The 17541-nt window shown below is 46.6% G+C and overlaps 1 pseudogene; it reads left to right on the plus strand.

Annotated features, from left to right (window-relative positions):
• The first annotated feature begins 14501 nt into the window (after positions 1-14501).
• Positions 14502-14943, plus strand: LOC120875616 (annotated as a pseudogene).
• The last annotated feature ends 2598 nt before the right edge of the window (positions 14944-17541 follow it).

Raw genomic sequence — 17541 nt, forward strand, 5'->3', positions numbered from 1 at the left:
GTTGGAAGTTCTGTCTCTCATAGGCCGTGTTTGGGGCCCCAAGAAATGTTTAGGGCCTTCCAGGGCTTTATCCAGGAACCAGCCCAACCTTTTGAACAGTCCACGGGGTCCCTAGTTCCTACTAGGGAAACTGAGAGGTAGAGAGAAAGTCACTTGCCTAGGGGGACCCACTATTTCCTTCCCAGGCTGGCATTCAACCCCAGGTCTCAGATCCTGCCCCCCAGGCCCAGCCTCTCTCCGCCCGACGGGGCCACTCCATAGATGGAGGATGGGAAGAGAGCCAGAAGATGGGCCCAGTGCCCCAAGGCTTCCTGCTTCAGCCAGTGAGATCCCTGGGCTGGGCTCCAGAAAGGAAAGGCCTTGTCCAGCTGGGCCCTGTCCTGCATCACCAGGCCCAGCGCTCAGCCTTCAGCTGGCAGGGATAGGGGGGTGAGGTGGGGCGGTCAGCAACCTGATCGAGCAGGAAACAGGCCTGCCGCCAGACAAAGCGTCACCCGGCACCTGGAGCCTTTGTTCCCTGGCTGCCCGTTGCAAACTTTCCCAGGCACCTGCAGCCGGGCCTCAGGAGCACCTGGGCCAGGAAGGGGCTCCCACGGAATCTGTTTTTTCTGCAAAAGGGAGTGTGGCCTGACTTGTGACCCGGAGGGAGGTCTTGTGACATAATAATTACAACAATAACAATAGGTCCTCTACCTGTAAGAGGCAATTCATCTAACCCTCCCAACAAACCCAGGAGGTCTCTACTAATTATTCACGTACTACAGATTACGAAATGGAAGCACACGGAGGTAAAGTGACCTGGGCCAGGTCACGCAGTATAAGGAAAAAAAACAATATGGGCTTTTGAATTAATGAATCCCAGCCCTACCGACCCTCAGCAAGGCATTTAAAATTTTCCAAGCTTGTCATCTTTTTCTGGTCTCAGAGGACTGCAGTACAGATTAAATTATATGAGATATACAAAGCCTCTGGCACATGGCTCCCCATCCAGACAGGTTTTGCTCCCCATCTCCTAGAGCTCTGTGATCATGCTACCATCACTGGGCCTCAGTTTCCTCATCAAAAAAATAGGTACAATAACATTATCCAATAGAGCTATTGAAAGCCTCATGCTCTTCTGATAGGAGTGCCTCATCTTTTGAAAGGAGGCGACAGAGGATGAGATGGCTGGATGGCATCACCAACTCAAAGGACATGAATTTGGGAGATGGTGAAGGGCAGGAAAGCCTGGCATGCTGCAGTTCATGGGGTGGCAAAGAGTCGCTCACTTAGCAACTGAACAATATCTTTTCAAAAGGCCCCATTCCTAAGACCATCCTAGCAAGACTCCATTTTACAAAATTGCTATCTCTGCTTTCTACCAAAACAAACAAAGAAACACAAATAGAAAAACCAATCTTAGCGCCATTCTCCTTTTTGAGACAAAAAGCCAATATTACTCATACTGCTCAGCCTGGAAGATTTTCTCAGAAGGAAAACCAGAATTGACAGCTCAAGTCATAACGCGGGTTCCAGGATTCTCTCCAGTTTCACACTCTGCGACCGATGACCCACCCACAGCAGCCGTGACAGGATAGACAGCTCATGCAAAGCGCAGGGAAGATCCACCAGGGATTTCAGCCCCAAACAAAACAAGACACTAAACTCCTTTACCTGTAAATGAGCCAACACTGATCAAGCTTTTGTTATCAACAAAGGCACTATGTGCATGGATGTTTCCCCAGTATCAGGGACTGTACTGATACATGAGAACACACTGCCACCACTGTTGTGGATACCCATCAGGGTGGTGGCCTCAGCTCTTCCCAAAGGCCACATCTGGTTTTCTCAATCAGCTTTTGGGGGATCAACTGCCCTTTTTCTAGTCCAACTCAGCCAATCATGTAAAGGCTGCCAATCAACCTACATCACCGCCCCTGGTTACAGTGACTGGTCCAAGAGAAAGGTAAGGAATAATAATTTTAAAAAGTCTAGCAGAGTTTTTACCAGAATTTCAAAATTGGAGCTGGAGAGGAAAATCCTATTCTTCTTGGATTTGGTGAGCTTGAAGGATGTAAGTTCGGGCCACTGACAGCCATCTTCTGGATGGAGAAAGCCTGTTTGCAAAAGCAAGGGATGAAGATATCAAAGAGAAGCCATCGTGAATAGCAGGGTATCCTGATATAGTCCCAGATTGCTGTTGTCCCCTAAGAAAGTAAAAATGAAAGTCACTCAGTCATATCTGATTCTTTGTGACCCCATGGACTATACAGTCCATGGAGTTCTCCAGGCCAGAATACTGGAGTGGGGTAGCCTTTCCCTTCTCCAGGGAATCTTCCTGACCCAGGAATCAAACTGGGGTCTCCTGCACTGCAGGCGGACTCTTTACCAACTGAGCTCTCAGGGAAGCCAGGTCATCTCGTAAGGTAGGCTCAACCCTTCCTGCCCATCTCCTAGTATGTGTTTAAATGAGCCAATAAATTCCTTCCCATCCCTTGTTAGTTAAGAGACCTGCTTAACCCAGCCACAAAGCATCGGGTGGTAAACACAGCAGTTGAGTGGGAGAGATGTCACAGGCAGGACCTGATGACTTGCCAAGTGAAAGTTATAGGCAATCTGGACTGCGAAATCTGAGACAGACAAGATCACCTTATTCATTAAAATCAACAAACACTTATTGAGCCCCTCCTTACACCAGGGATGGTATTAGGTATTCAGGATGTAACAGTGAATGGGACAAACCAGGTACTTTTCCTCCCTTTGGAGTAATCAGAAGGGACTTCCTGGAGCTGGTGAGGTTTGAGGAAGTCTCCAAGAGATGGTAAAACCTGGTCAGACTGAGGGTGATGGGGAGAAAAGTGTGAATAAAAATATGGAATATGGAGACATAGGACTCGCCTGGTGGTCCAGTGGCTAAAACTCTGAGCTCCCAATGCAGGGGGCCCAGCTTCGACCCCTGGTCAGGGAGCTAGATGCCCCATGCCGTAACTAAAAGATCCTGCATGATGCAACGAAGACCTGGTGCCACCAAATAAGTATGTTTTAAAAAGAATGAAAAAAAAAAAAAGATACGGTGGCACAACGTATGTGTCCGTGAGGGCCCACTGTCTTATGTTTCCATGGTGCCTGGCTATAGGTCACACTCAGTACAGGTGGATGGTCTGGTATGACTAAGAGAATGAATACGTGAGTGAAGCAAAGTACAAGTCGTTTGGAGGAAGAGCAGCTATTCAGCTTGACTGCAGAAGAGCTACTTTTAGAGAAGGTAATGCCAGACCGTAGAGGACCTCAGTGAAAACCGTGGTCTCTGCCTGGACCACAGCACACAATCCCGGTTCCGGCTGGGCTGGGCAGAGCTGGCAGGGCAGGCAGGGCAGCACACTGGATCCCACAGAGCCCTTGGGGCCCCCATCTCTGTTGTGGTTGCCACACCCACACGCTGTCAGCGTCACCAGCCAGGCTCTGCCCAACACCCTAACCAGCACCCCAGCCACCCAAGGTCATGCCCCAGACACCACCGCCCTCCTGGCTCCTGGGCGAAGCTGCCAGCACAGCACTCGTGCCACAGTCTGTAATTTGAACAGGACCTCCTCCCAGCCTGACCGCTCCTGGCCTTCTGCACCCTAGACGTGCCCACTGTGGGAGCTGCCCAGAGAGGAGTGGTCTGTTGTCCATCAAACCGCTGCACCTGGGCTGCCTACAGCAGAGGATTGAAGTCCCGGCTAGGCCGAGCCTGGGCACCGTGGGGGCATCAGAGGCCTCTCCTTTGCCCAGAACTAGGGAGACTACGCCCCCTTGTGGCCAGGAGCCACCCAGCACCTTGGTCTTCCCAGTTCAGTTCAGTTGCCCAAGTTGTGTTCGACTCTTTGTGACCCCATGGACTGCAGCACGCCAGGCCTCCCTGTCCATCACCATCTCCCGGTGCTTATTCAAACTCATGTCCATCGAGTCGGTGATGCCATCCAGCCATCTCATCCTCTGTTGTCCCCTTCTCTTCTTGCCTTCAATCTTTCCCAGCATCAGGGTCTTTTCCAATGAGTCAGTTCTTTTCATCAGGTAGCCAAAGTATTGTAGTTTCAGCTTCAGCATCAGTCCTTCCAGTGAACACCCAGGACTGATCTCCTTTAGAATGGACTGGTTGGGTCTCCTTGCAGTCCAAGAGACTCTCAAGAGTCTTCTCCAAACCCACAGTTCAAAAGAATCAATTCTTCAGCACTCAGCTTTCTGTATAGTCCAACTCTCACATCCATACATGACTACTGGAAAAACCATAGCTTTGACTAGATGGACCTTTGTTGGCAAAGGAATGTCTCTGCTTTTTAATATGCTGTCTAGGTTTCTTCCAAGGAGCAAGCATCTTTTAATTTCATGGCTGCAGTCACCATCTGCAGTGATTTTGGATCTCAAGAAAATAGTCTGTCACTGTTTCTATTGTTTTTCCATCTATTTGCCATGAAGTGATGACCAGATGCCATGATCTTAGTTTTCTGAATGTTGAGTTTTAAGTCAGCTTTTTCACTCTCCTCTTTCACTTTCAAGAGCCTCTTTAGTTTCTCTTCGCTTTCTGCCATAAGGGTGGTGTCATCTGCATATCTGAGGTTTTGATATTTCTCCCAGCAATCTTGATTCTAGCTTGTGCTTCATCCAGCCTGACATTTCGCATGATGTACTCTGCATCTAAGTTAAATAAACAAAGTGACAATATGTAGCCTCGACATACTCCTTTCCCGACCTGGAACCAGTCTGTTGTTCCATGTACAGTTCTAACTGTTGCTTCTTGACCTGCATACAGATTTCTCAGGAGGCAGGTCAGGTGATCTGGTATTCCCGTCCTCTTGAAGAATTTTCCAGTTTGTTGTGATCCACACAGTCAGGTCTTCCCAGCTATGAAAATTTGCACCGTTAATTTGGGGGGGGTGTGTGTGTGTGTGTGTGAGCTCAGTTGTGACCAACTGTTGTGACTCCGTGGACTGTAGCCCACCAGGTTTCTCTGTTTATAGAATTTTCCAGGCAAGGATACTGGAGTACGTTGCCATTTCCTTCTCCAGGAATCTTCCCAACCCAGGGATCAAACTCACGTCTCTTAAGTGGTCCTAACTAGCAGATGGGTTCTTTACTACTAGTGCCAAAGTGAAGAGGAGCTAAAAAGCCTCTTGATGAAAGTGAAAGAGGAGAGCGAAAAAGTTGGCTTAAAGCTCAACATTCAGAAAATGAAGATCATGGCATCCGGTCCCATCACTTCATGGGAAATAGATGGGGAAACAGTAGAAACAGTGTCAGACTTTATTTTGGGGGGCTCCAAAATCACTGCAGATGGTGACTGCAGCCATGAAATTAAAAGACACTTACTCCTTGGATGAAAAGTTATGACCAACTTAGATAGTATATTCAAAAGCAGAGACATTACTTTGCAGACTAAGGTCCGTCTAGTCAAGGCTATGGTTTTTCCTGTCGTCATGTATGGATGTGAGAGTTGGACTGTGAAGAAGGCTGAGCGCCGAAAAATTGATGTTTTTGAACTGTGGTGTTGGAGAAGACTCTTGAGAGTCCCCTGGACAGCAAGGAGATCCAACCAGTCCATTCTGAAGGAGATCAGCCCTGGGATTTCTTTGGAAGGAATGATGCTAAAGCTGAAGCTCCAGTACTTTGGCCACCTCATGCGAAGAGTTGACTCATTGGAAAAGACTCTGATGCTGGGAGGGATTGGGGACAAGAGGAGAAGGGGACGACTGAACTGAACTGAACTGAGTGCCACCTGGGAACTTTTATTTTTGTTTTCTGGCCCCGTCACATGGCATTCAGGGATCCCTGCCCAGGGATCAAACTCATATCCCCTGCATTGGAAGCTCAGAGTTCTAACCACTAGACCACCAGGGAAGTCCAGGGGAGTTTTTAAAAAGGAAATAACAATTTTGAAAAGCTGAGAACACGAATCACTTAAGTGGATAGATATCTCAAGGAAACTCATGGTAAAGACTTCGGGGAAAAAAATAAAGCAGACTCTTGGAAAAAACTATTTTAGAATTTCCAACACCAAAGTAAATTTTTCCGACTGTAATTTCCTTTACATTTATCTGCTAAGGAGGAAGATGTGATATCTGAGGATTGCTGTTTTAGGTGCTTCCCAGTTCTATGCAGTCTTCTCATGTTCTATGTTCTTATGGAACATACCTTCCACTTCTGTGATTCTTAACAGCCCTGTCAGCCCAGATGGATAGTAAAGAGCTCCTCTCCCCCACATTCCTCAGCTTTGAAAACTCTGTTTTTCACCTACATAGTGTTTGTTTGCAATGGGGGGGCAAACCTCTGAGCATCTTTACAAGCATTTTTGTCTATGATACGTAATACCGTGTATTAGATGCTGATTGTTATTGCTGGTAGTGTTTGTCAGGGAGGAGAATGGAGATTAGAAAAAGAAAAACTAGAAGACAGATCCTGATCTCAGGGGCCTGTCTACCTTAGACACAACACACACACATGACGCAACTTGCAAACAGTCAGAAATTAACAGCCGGGCATAAACTAAACATATGAGCGCGGAGGGCAGTAATCATAGTGAGTGGGAGGCTGAAGGCAAGGCACTTGCTGGAAATACAATCTGAGAGGAGTCTGGAAGAGTGCCAGGCCCGCAGACTGAGGCTGTCTGGGCTTGGGTAAATGTTAAGGAGGCCAACATGGACTTCTGTAGTGGCTAAGAGTCTGCCTTCCAACACAGTGGACATGGGTTTGATCACTGGTTGGGGGACTAAGATCCAACCTGTTAAAGGACGACTGAGCCTGGGTGCCCCAACTACTGATCTGGGGCCCGGCAGCAGCAACTACTGAAACCTGTGTGCGCTAGAGCCTGTGATCCGAAACAAGAGAAGCCGCTGCAAAGAGAAATCTATGCACTGCAGCTAGAGAGTAGCCCTTACTCCCCACAGCTAAAGAAAAGCCCTCGCAGCAACAAAGAGCCAGCGCAGCAAACAAACAAAAAAAAAGAAGACAGTCCGATGAACCAAATAGCTGAAGACATCAGGCCAAGAAAGCCTCGTGGTCTAGTGGCTAAGAAAGACTCCATGCTCCCTGTATAAGGGCCTGGGTTCGACCCCTACTCAAGGAACTAAATCCATACGTGCAACAACTGAAGAGTTGGCCAGCTGCAACTAAAAGGCCCTGCACGCCGCAACCAAACAGCACAGCTAAGTAAATAAGTAAACAATATCAAGAAAGCCCAAGGCAGTTATCTTATCACCGCGAATTCCAACTCTTTAGGATCATCTCTACATTTGGATTCCACCAGGCTTCTTAACCACTCAGGAGGCAGCCCCTGCTCATGACCAGAAGGACTGTCTATTACCCTAGGCAGTTGCCCACCCACTGCTTTTGAAGCAGCTCACAGTTCATTCTCTGGGCGAGATTTTGCTGTCAGCGATGATCTCAGCATTTGGACCTATACCTGTCTGGATCTGGCTAGTCCCTGGATGACCCAGTGAGATTCTATGATCTGGCTTCTGGACAGACCCAACTTTGCTCCTGGCCTCAGGGTAGGGGGCAGGGCATGATTCGGGATATTTTTGGTTCTCGGTAACAGACACCCTACTCGAGCCGGTTGAATCAGTGAGGACGTTTATTGTGTCACTTAATAGGAAGTCCCACAGGAGGGTGGTCTCCAGGTAAGCTGATACAGCCTCTCAGTGAGGACGTAAAGACCGAAATTCATGTGCTTCTTTGTTTACCCCTTCCCTGACATTGGAGATTGTGCCAGTCTGCCCTTCATGCACGGAAACACCTGCTTGCTCACAGCCTTACCAACAGAATGTATTGTCAAACATTTGGAATTCTGCCAATCTGATAGGGGATAAGTGGTGTAACAGTGTCATTTCAATTTTAATTGCTCTTACGATGAGCGAATTGAGCATTTTTTCATATACTTAAGGGCTACTTGTTTTTTCTTTTCTGTGACCTTTGTCTTCTTCACCTCCCTTGCTCATTTTCCATTCAGGTTGTTGACCTTGGATGCAGGTTTTTTTTCCATCTCTCTGCTCTGGCTTTTTCAGTGCTTGCTTCCTGCTCAGGGTGGAACCAAGAGGGCAGCAGCAGCTTCCCGACCTTGAGATGCTCAGAAATCAGGAGTGTCACTTTCTGTTTGTACCTAACCCAGTTCTACTTCCCAACCCTCTTCTCCCTTTTCTCTTTCTTTTTTGTTGTCATTATTTGTTTTTTTTTTCGGCTGCACCATGCGGTTTGCAGGATCTCAGTTCCCTGACCAGGGCTGGAAACTGGGTCCTCTGCAGTGGAAGCTCCGAGTCCTAACCACTGGACTGCCAGGGAAGTCCCATCCTGTTTTTCCTTTGGATAAGAAGAAATTGACTTGCCTAGTTTGCTTTGCAGTGAGGAGTGGCCATGAGACACAGTCCTGCCCAATGAGATGAAGGTGGGAACATGTGAGGGACTTTTGGGGAAAGATGTGGTTAGAAAAAGCACAGGTGTCGGGCTTCCCTGCTGGTCCAGTGTTTATGAATTGCCTGCCAATGCAGGGGGGCATGGATTTGAAGACCCCGCATGCCATGGAGGAATTAAGCCCATGAGCTACAACTACAGAGCCCAGGCTCTAGAGCCCTTGAGCCAAAACTACTGAACCCCGTGTGCCTAGAGCCTGTGCTTCACAAGAGAAGCCCCTGCAGTGAGAAGCCTGTTCTCGGCCAACTGGAGGGTAGGCCCCGCTCTCCACAACTAGAGAAAGCAACAAAGACCCAGCACAGCCAAAACTAAACTACAAAACACAGGTGTCATGGGCATAGCCCCTTTCTTCCTGTCTTAATACGGACAGAATGGCTGGAGTGGCAGCCTTCTTGACACCATTAACAAAGACAGAGAGAGTCACAGGAATGTTGATCCTAGTATTACTAGAACCACCAAACCAATGCCAGGAACCACCTACCTCCAGACTTTGTATATAGCTCACTGAGTATTCACTCCTAAACTACATTTGTTGGCATGTAGGTGGAAGGAGGTATGTTCTGCTACCTCTGATGAAAACATCTCAAACCAGCGCATTGTGGCTTTTTCTTAGCAGGACAAACTTCCCAGAAGTTCACCTTCCTCATTCCCTGGACTTTTCCTCAGGATATTGGGCGCACTGGTCCCGAACCAACCACTTCAAGGGGCATAGGGTTTCCCTTAGGCTGATGGGGTCACTCATCACTCACGGGCTGGGGGCAGCATTCCCTGAGGCATATGGACGCAGGGAAGAGAGGTGGAAACCAGAGGTGAGAGGCTTGCAGCATTGTCAGAAACCAAGGGGGTGAGAAATGGCTGCTCGGTAGCCAGGCACGGGGTCTCCTGCAGTGAGTGAGACAGTGGCCTCAGCTCGGGACTGTGCCTGGGGGAGTAACTTGTGTGTCACCTCCGTGGACCCACTCCCCTGTCATCCTGCTCTAGGGCACTGCTGGGCTCCACCTGTGTGCAGAGGTTTGCAACCTGTCCCACCTGTCCGGCAATCAGGTCTTATAAACCAAGAATGCGCAGTTACATGAACTACGTACACTTCTCACAGTGAGGTCAAATAAATAGTTGTATTCCTTTAAGACAAAAACTTTCCTTGATAAATGAATAGATTATATTAGTTTATAAAGTCCCTGAGGACAGGGGTGTATCTTTCTTATTTTCTGCTATACCTCCAGTCCCTAGCAATTGGTTAAAATTGTTGAACAGAACAGAGCTTGTGGACATAGTTTTTTTTGGAGGGGTAGGGGGTGCCAAGTGGCATGTGGGATCTTAGTTCCCTAACCAGGGATTGAGCCTGTGCCCCTTGCACTGAGAGTTTGAATCTTATTTTTTAAATATTTGTATTTATTTATTTGGCTGCACCAGGTCTTCGTTGCGGCACAAGCAATCTTAGCTGTGGCATCTGGGATCTAGTTTCTAGACCAGGGATTGAACCTGGGTCTCCTGCATTGGCAGCACAGCGTCTTAGGCCACTGGACCACCAGGGAAGTCACCAACACAGACATTGACAGCAATCAACCCACTAATTTGGGGGCTCTGATAATTCCGTCTGCTACCATCTGACTGAATTATACTTCACTCTCTCCACTACCAGACAACAATAAGAAGTCTGTTTGGAGACCTACTAAATCAGGATATCTGCTTTTAGCGTTTCAAGCCAAGGGTGCTATGGAGCTGGGGATGATGAACCCATTCTGGCTCCCAGGAGTCATCGTTTCCTTTTCCGGGCCTTCCCAAATCACCCCTTCATTACTGTTCAGCCCTCTGGCTCAATGTTTGAAGTCCCCATTTTCTTTCCTTTCAAAATCAAGAATGGCCTTTCCACTCTCTCCAACCCTCCAGCTCATTTTCTGTTGGAATATTTCCAAGACCACAGGCACTGACTCAGCGTCTCATTTCTCAGTAGAAGGGATATAATTAGTCCAGGCCAAAGGACCTTGGGGGCTTCCCTGGTAGCTCAGCTGGTAAAGAATCTGCTTGCAATGCAGGAGACCCCTGTTCAATTCCTCGGTTGAATCCCGAGATGCCCGGCGGGCTACAGTCTGCTGCTGCTGCTGCTGCTAAGTCACTTCAGTCGTGTCCGACTCTGCGTGACCCCATAGATGGCAGCCCACCAGGCTCCCCTGTTCCCGGGATTCTCCAGGCAAGAACACTGGAGTGGGTTGCCATTTACTTCTCCAATGTTACATTCTATGGGGTCGCAAAGAGTTGGACATGACTGAGCAACTAAGCATAGCACGCAGCACAACAGACCTTGTTTCAAGGAGCTAGAGGTTCATTTACAAACTCTCCAACCCACCTTGGGGATAGCCAAGAGCTAGTTCCTCCCTGAGTTGCTTGCACACTTCTCCAGGTCTGAAAAGCAAAGGTCCCATTGCTGACAGGTTCCGACCTTCCAAGATTCCGCTCCCAGCATCTAACGCAGGCCTGCTGTTCCTTTCATCTCTTTGCCCTAAACAAAACCTCCTTTTCATTGTCCTCCCTGGATTCCACTCCTAGCATCTAGTACAGGCCCGCTCTTCATCGCTTTGCTCTAAACAAAACCTCCTTTTCATTGTCCTCCCTGGCAATGTTCTATTACATTTGTTTATTTCCCCCATTATAAAAAATAACATAAGCTCAGGGACCAGTGGTTAAGACTCCAGTGGTCCAGTGGTTAAGACCACGCTGTGCTTCCAGTACAGATGGCATGGGTTTGATCCCTGGTCAGGGTACTAAGATCCCACATGCTGCACAGCATGGCCCAGAAAAATTAATTAATTAATTAATTAAAAGGTAACTTAAAAAAAAAAGGTAATATAAGCTTATAAGCTCATTTAAGAAAATGTAGGAAATCTAGCTGGGTTCCCTGATAGCTCAGTTGGTAAAGAATCCGCTTGCAATGCAGGAGACCCCAGTTCAATTCCTGGGTCAGGAAGATTCCCTGAAGAAGGGATAGGCTACCCACTCCAGTATTCTTGGATTTCCCTTGTGGCTCAGCTGGTAAAGAATCTGCCTGCAATGCAGGAGACCTGGGTTTGATCCCTGGGCTGGGAAGATCCCCTGGAGAAGGGAAAGGCTACCCACACCAGTATCCTGGCCTGGAGAATTCCATGGACTGTAGAGTCCATGGGTTCGCAAAGAGTCAGGCACGACTGAGAGATTTTCACTTTCAGAAAATCCAGCTAAGTAGGAAGATGGAGTAAGGAAAACATACTTCCCCTTTTACCAAAAGTCAAACTCAGTCAATGACAAGCTGTTGAAGCAAGGAATATTGTCATGGTCTGGGCGCGGGTTGCAAAAGAATTTTCAGACATGAGACAGAATGAGAGGGAAATAAAGTTTATTAGAATGGGAGACATTGTTAGAACAGTGGGCCAGTTCAAGAGAGAACTGATATTGAACAGGGGTCCTTAGTCCACTTTTATACCCAGGGTAAAAGGAGTGGGATAGGGGTCTTGTGGGTCATTTGCTGATTGGATGAGGCACGTATACTGGGTGGGGGGAAGAGTAAGGCAAATACCTTTTCCCTATAGGGTAAGAGGGGAGACAGGTCATACTGCTCAGGAGGACCCGAAATCTGTTAATAGTTACAACATGGGGGACGGAAGGGTCTGGTTTTTCTGTTCCTGCATTCTAAGACCCTCCTTGGTTTTATCTGCTCTTTAGTTCTTGGGTTACCACAAATATGGCTTTATTTGGAAAGCTCACAGATGAAGATGGCAGACTAAAGTTCCAAAATAACCATCTAGTTGAAGATTCTTTTATAGAACCAGAGAGAGAAACTAAAATCAAAAGGCAGAATAAAGATGGAGAGGCAATGAGGAAGTAAATAAAAAGTGCCATCAGTCTTGCAAAACATCTCCAGTAATGGCCAGCTTTGAGGAAGGGTGTGTTAATCTCTTCTTTCACGCAGCCAGTCACAGGTGGGTATGGTCAGATTGAGAAACCTATATGCAGGTCTGGAAGCAACAGTTAGAACTGGACATGAAAAAAAAGAAAAAAAAAAAAAGAACTGGACATGGAACTACAGACTGGTTCCAAATAGGAAAAGGAGTACGTCAAGGCTGTATATTGTCACCCTGCTTGTTTAACTTACGTGCAGAGTACATCATGAGAAACGCTGGGCTGGAGGAAGCACAAGCTGGAATCAAGATTGCCGGGAGAAATATCAATAACCTCAGATATGCAGGTGACACCACCCTTATGGCAGAAAATGAAAAGGAACTAAAAAGCCTCTTGATGAAAGTGAAAGTGGAAAGTGAAAAAGTTGATTTAAAGCTCAACATTCAGAAAACTAAGATCATGGCATCCAGTCCCATCACTTCATGGGAAATAGATGGGGAAACAGTGGAAACAGTGGCAGACTTTATTTTTGGAGGCTCCAAAATCACTGCAGATGATGATTGCAGTCATGAAATTAAAAGATGCTTACTGTTTGGAAGGAAAGTTATGACCAACCTAGATAGCATATTCAAAAGCAGAGACATTACTTTGCCAACAAAGGTCCATCTAGTCAAAGCCATGGTTTTTCCAGTGGTCATGTATGTGTTAGGTAGGTAGAATAGGGAAAAGGAGTCCAAAATGGTGGTGGCCAAAAGACAAGGAAGGGAAAAGCCCGCGGAAATAGAATAAAAGGTCCGAGGACCAGAGTGAGGACCTCAGATAAAACAAACAACACTCCTGGCTGGCCCAATTTACATAGGACAGGCCCAGGGAGAGATAAACATATAAATAGAGGAGCCAAAGCTAGCTTTCTCTCTCTCTCTCCCGCGTGCTGGGGCGCTCTTCTCCTCCTGTCTTTGGATCGATGTGCCCTCACGCCTCGAAGATGGATTTTCCTGCCAGCTTCTAAATAAAATAGAGCTGTAACACTAAGCTGTAACAGTGATTTGTCTAAGAGCTATAACACGGTCTATCCAAGACCTGAAAGCTGCGACATGCCGAGGGGGCTTTAATGTCCGTCACTCCAAATCTTTGTTGTGACGAGACAAAGAACCAAGGAACATACACTCGCGTGACATATGGATATGAGAGTTGGACTGTGAAGAAGGCTGAGCGCCAAAGAATTGATGCTTCTGAACTGTGGTGTTGGAGAAGACTCTTGCGAGTCCCTTGGACTGCAAGGAGATCCAACCAGTCCATCCTAAAGGAGACCAGTCCTGGGTGTTCATTGGAAGGACTGATGCTGAGGCTGAAACTCCAATACTTTGGCTACCTCATGTGAAGAGTTGACTCATTGGAAAAGACCCTGATGCTGGCAGGGATTGGGGGCAGGAGGAGAAGGGGACGACAGAGGATGAGATGGCTGGATGGCATCATCAACTCGATGCACATGAGTTTGGGTGAACTCTGGGAGTTGGTGATAGACAGGAAGGCCTGGCGTGCTGTGATTCATGGGGTTGCAAAGAGTCAGACACGACTGAGCGACTGAACTGACTAACTGAGCTCAACAAAGGCATTTTTAGTCCAACAGTCAGGCTGAGGGGCTGGGTTTTCTGAGGTAGGCCATTATGTATGATAACAACAACAGCCACGAAAAGCAAGTCAAAGAAACACTTCCAACATGAAGTCAGAATTAGTTTTTCTCTGCATTGGGAGCACACAGTCTTAGCCATGGTAAAATAGGAGGGAAAGGGGCCAGGCAGAATTTTTGAAAGAATGACATAGCCCAAGGACACAATATAGACCAATTGGAATCAAATGGGCCCAAGATGGCAGACAAGTCAGCTTTGACTAGACCTTGATCCTCAATCAGCAAGCTAAATGACACCCTCAGAGGTGCCATGATGGTTCCAAAGTTGACCATCAAAGACCAAAAAGCAGGCAGTAGTCCAACCCCTGGAAATCCCCTCCCTTTCCCCAAAATAGTTGGAATAATCCTCCCACTCATTAGCCTATGAAATTATCCAGCCCATAACAGCTAACCACAACCCCTTTTGAAGCCACTGTATTCACCCTCTGTGATGGCCCATGCTCTGTGGAGTGTTTCTCTCTCTGAATAAATTCGCTTGTTACCTATCACTTTGTCTCTCACTGAATTCTTTCTGCTATGAGACATCAAGAACCTGAGCCTGGCCTTTCTCACTCCCTGGCCATCTTGGTGGCTGCTCTTGGTTGGAGGCATCCCGCACCTAAGGCAGGGAGATGGTGGCCACCAAGAAGATGAACAAGTCACTGGAGTCAATCAACTCTAGGCTCCAACTGGTTATGAAAAGTGGAAAGTAAGTGCTGGGGTACAAGCAGACTCTGAAAAGGATCAGACAAGGCAAAGTGAAACCGGTCGTCCTCACCAACAACTGCTCAGCCTTGAGGAAATCTGAAATAGAGTATTATTCCATGTTGGCCAAAACTGGTGTCCATCACTACCACGGCAATAATATTGAATTGGGCACAGATGTGAAAAGTACTACAGAGGTATGCACTCTGGCTATGATTGATCCAGATGATTCTGATATCATTAGAAGCATGCCAGAACAGACTGGTGAAAAGTGAATCACGTACAATTTTTCTTTAATAAAACTGGCAAGAAAGGGCTTGTTAAAAAAAAAAAAAGAGCCTGAGCCTGTAACCAGGTCTGTGATCTCAGTTTGAAGACTGTGGGTTTTGGCTCAGTTCAAGTTCCAGTCTGGGTTTTGGCTGGGTTTGAGTCCCGGCACGTGGGTTCCAGTCTCAATTTAAGGTAAACGGCTTCAATTGGACCACCAGAGAAGTCCCTTGCAGAGATTCTTACCTTAGTTTCTTCACCTCTGGAAATTTTCTATGGTGAACATATGTTGCTTTTATAATCACAGAAATGTAACACGTGTTACAGGCTGAACCATCCCTCAAATTCGTATGCTGAAGTGCTAACCACCAGTACCTCAGTAGGTGGCTGGATTCGGAGAAAGGGCCTTTAAGTAGGTATTTAAGTGAAAAAGGAGGTCATTAGGGTGGGCCCTACCCCACTAGGGACCCTGCTCCACACTTCCCAGGCACTGTTGGTAAAGAACTCACCTGCCAAGGCAGGAGACAGACATAAGAGACATGGTTCGACCACTGGGTCGGGAAGATGCCCTGGAGGAGGGCATGGCACCCCACTCCAGTATTCTTGCCAGGAGAGCCCCATGGACAGAGGAGTCTGGGGGCTACAGCCTATGGGGTTACAAAGAGTCACACATGACTGAAGCGACTTAGCAGGCATGCAGCACTACTCCAATGTGATCACTGTCCTTCTAAGAAGAGGGGATTAGGTCACAGGTACTCATAGAAGGAGGCCCAGGGAGAAGATGTTGTTTAGTCGTTCAGTCGTGTCCAACACTTTGTCACCCCATGGACTGCAGCACGCCAGGCTTCCCTGTCCTTCACCAACTCCCAGAGCTTGCTCAAACTCATGTCCATTGAGTTGGCAATATCATACAACCATTTCATCCTCTGTCGTCCCCTTCTCTGCCTGCCTTCAATATTTCCCAGCATCAGGGTCTTTTCCAGTGAGACAGTTCTTCGCGTCAGGTGGCCAATGTATTGGAGCTTCAGCTTCAGCATCAGTCCTTTCAATGAATATTCAGGACTGATTTTCTTTAGGATTGACTGGTTGGATCTCCTCAGAGTCCAAAGGACTCTCAAGAGTCTTCTCCAACATCACAGTTTGAAACCATCAATTCTTTGGCACTTAGCCTTCTTTATGGTCCAACTCTCACATCTATACTTGACTCCTGGAAAATGCCAATTTGAATATACTGACCTTTGTTGGCAAAATAATGTTTCTGCTTTTTATTTTATTTATTTATTTTAATTTAAAAATTTTTTATTTTTTATTGTCTCTGCTTTTTAATATGCTGTTTAGGTTTTTCATGGCTTCAATCACTGTCCATAGTGATTTTGAAGCCTGAGAAAATAAAGTCAATCATTGTTTCCCGATCCATTTGCCATGAAGTGATGGGATCGGATGTCATGATCTTTGTTTTTTCAATGTTGAGTTTTAAGACAGCTTTTTCACTCTCATTTTCACTTTCATCAAGAGGCTCTTTAGTTTCTCTTTGCTTTCTGCCATATGAATGGTGTCATCTGCATATCTTAGGTTATTGATATTTCTCCCAGCAATCTTGATTCCAGCTTGTGCTTCATCCAACCTGGCATTTCACATGATGTACTCTGTAAGTTAAATAAGCAGGGTGACAATATACAACCTTGACGTACGCCTTTCCCAGTTTTGAACCAGTCCATTGTTCCATGTCCGGTTCCAACTATTGCTTCTTGACCTGCATACAGGTTCCTCAGGAGGCAGGTAAGGTGGTCTGGTATTCCCATCTCTTGAAGAATTTTCCACAGTTTGTTGTGATCTACAGAGTCAAAGGCTTTAGAGTAGTCAGTGAAGCAGAAGTAGATGTTTTTCTGGAGTTCTGTTGCTTTTTCTAATATCCAACGGATGTTGGCAATTTGATCTCTTGTTCCTATACTGTTTCTAAATCCAGCTTAAACATCTGGAAGTTCTTGGTTCACGTACTGTTGAAGCCTAGCATGGAGGATTTTGAGCATGACCTTGCTAGCATGTGAAATGAGTACAATTGTGCAGTAGTTTAAACATTCTTAGGCATTGCCCTTCTTTGGGATTGGAATGAAAAGTGACCTTTTCCAGTCCTGTGGCCACTGCTAAGTTTTTCAAATTTGCTGGCATATTGAGTGCAGCACTTTCACAGCGTCATCTTTTAGGATTTGAAATAGCTCAACTGGAATTCCATCACCACCACTAGCTTTGTTCATAGTGATGCTTCCTAAGGCCCACTTGACTTTGCACTCCAGGATGTCTGGCTCTAGGTGAGTGATCACACCATCATGGTTACCTGGGTCATTAAGATCTTTTTTGTATAGTTCTTCTGTGTCACACTGCCACCTCTTCTTAATATCTTCTGCTTCTGTTAGGTTCATATTGTTTCTGTCCTTTATTGTGCCTATCTTTGCATGAAATGTTTCCTTGGTATTCTTGGTTTCTTTGGTATTCTTGGTATCTTGAAGAGATCTCTAGTCTTTCCCATTCTATTGTTTTCTTCTATTTCTTTGCATTGTTCACTTAGGAAGGCTTTCTCATCTCTACTTGCTACTCTTTGGAACTCT

The sequence above is a fragment of the Oryx dammah genome, unplaced genomic scaffold (assembly GCF_014754425.2).
Source record: "Oryx dammah isolate SB20612 unplaced genomic scaffold, SCBI_Odam_1.1 HiC_scaffold_16, whole genome shotgun sequence".
Classification (NCBI taxonomy): Eukaryota; Metazoa; Chordata; class Mammalia; order Artiodactyla; family Bovidae; genus Oryx; species Oryx dammah.